Here is a 2,356-nt window from a genome sequence, read left to right on the forward strand (position 1 = left end):
CAATTCCAGGCTAGCTCAGTAGAATCACCAAGTAGGGAGCTCTGGGGTCAGCTGAGTGTGGCTAGTGCCTCAGCAAGAACCTCCTGGACTATTTGTGGATCAGGGTCTGAGTCCGGGAAGACTGAGGGAACTTTTTTCCTCATTTGTAAAGTAAGTTGGAGAAGGAAACGGCCAACCACTCCAATGTCTTTACCAAGAAAGCCCTCAAATGGGTTTACAAAAAGTCTGACATAATTGAATTAACTGATCAACAACAAAAGTTTTAATTCTGATTAGGAATACCAAGTCCAGCTGTGCAGCTGAGAAGAAGTCCTGGGTGAGAAGGAAGCAGCATTTGGTGAGTGCAGAAGCAATAGGATAGGGATGCTGCTGGCTATGAGCTCTTGCTGTAAGATGGAACTCTTGGTATGGGGACCCTGGTCAGAGAGGAGAGCTGAGGTGAAACCTGAAACACTATCCCTCCCATCCCAGGATAAGAGCTGTTTACACTAATACCTTTTATTATATATTAAAAAAAAAAAAAAAAGAACTGGCAAAGAAGAAAAAACCCATTTTAGAAACATACTATAGGAGTAGGAAAAACCAGGGTTTATCTTCAAAGAAGGATGCTGAAGTAAAAAAAGCTTCTACCCTAAAGAGTAACATGAAATGGCTCTTTACCCAGAGAGAATTTTTAGAATTCAAAAAAGACTTTAAAAATCAAATGAGAGACATTGAGGAAAAATTTTAAAAATAAAATAAAAACCATCCAAGAAAAGCAAGATGATTATGAAAAAAAATTAACCAACTAGAAAAGGAGATACAGAGTCTCCAAGATGAACATTACTCTTTGAAAATTAGAATTGGACAAGGGGAAGCCAGTAAAGCTATGAGAGACCAAGAAATAACAAAACCAAGTGTAAACGAATGAAAAATTAAAACAAAATGTGAAATATCTTATAAGAAGAATGACATATTTGAAGAATAGAGCAAAAAGAGAAAATATAAGAATAATTGGACTGAAAGTTGTACCAAAAAAAATGCTTTGACACAAAAATGCAAGAAATAATTCAAGAAAATTGTCCTGGAGTGACAGAACATGAAAGGGAAGTAGAAATAGAAAAAATCCACTGATCACCACCTCAATGGGAATTTTTTGTGAAAAACACAAAGGAACATTATTGCCAAATTTCAAAAAACCCACATCAAATAGATATTTTTGCAAGAAACAAGAAAAGTATCAAATACACTGGAGCTACAATTAGAATTGTGTAGGACTTATCAGCAGCCACAAAAAAAGACTGCAGGTCTTGGAATCATATCTAATGACAATCAAAAGAACTAAACCTGTAGCCAAAAATATCACATCCAGCAAAATTATCTATAATCTTGAATGGGGGGGGGGAAGGATATTCAATGAACTTGCAGATTTTGGGGACTTTCAATAAAATCTGAACTTAATAGAAAATTTAACACATAAGAGCCAATATCAAAGGAACTCAACATGGACAAATTGTTTATATTTTTTTTTAAATGAGAAGTGAACATCATATGTATAAGATTGACATCAACAATAAGGTAGTTCAAAAGGAATATTCAGCAGAGTTAAGACAACAATAGTAATTATACAAATGAAGTATACAGGAAGAATAGGCACAGAGGCATTGGAGGGGGATGAAGGGCTCACAGTTCTGAAAACCTACTCACATCGGGAATGGGTTAAATAGGCAACACTACATCTATACCATGAAGAGTATAGCACCCTACAAAATCTATAAAGAAATAAGGGGAGGGGTAAACAAATGGAGAAGCAAAGAGTGTGGAAAGAAGACAAGTAAGGGATCAATGGATGAGGGGATGTTAAGTAATAGTAAGACAAGTTAAGGAGCAGAATTGCAGAGTCAGCAGAAATAGAAAAGATATGTAGATATGTATGTGCAGGATAGGGGTAGGTCTATGTCTATATATGTATATATATTTTTTTATTTATGTTCTTAACTATTAGTCTGATTGGTAGAGGGGAAGGGAGTGGGAATGGGGATGGATGAAAGGGAGAAAAAAGCTAATGTAAAAAAGGTGCATAGGAGAAAACAAAAGAACACTTTAAAAAGAAGTAAATAAAATATACAATTTCTTCTACTAATATATATATATACTTTCTTGATCTAATAATTTGTTGTTATATACTTTGAATCCTCCCTGATATTATGCCGGGGACTTTATAATGCTTTCTTTTGTTTTGTATTACTTTTCCGATTTTTTTTCTTATTCTTTTAAAAAAAAAAACAAATTAAAAAAAAAAAAGATCCTGGTGTAGTTTACTATTTCCTTCTCCAATTCATCTTACAGAAGAAGAAACTGAGACAAACAGGATAAA

This window comes from Sminthopsis crassicaudata, chromosome 1, assembly GCF_048593235.1.
Source record: "Sminthopsis crassicaudata isolate SCR6 chromosome 1, ASM4859323v1, whole genome shotgun sequence".
Taxonomy (NCBI): Eukaryota; Metazoa; Chordata; class Mammalia; order Dasyuromorphia; family Dasyuridae; genus Sminthopsis; species Sminthopsis crassicaudata.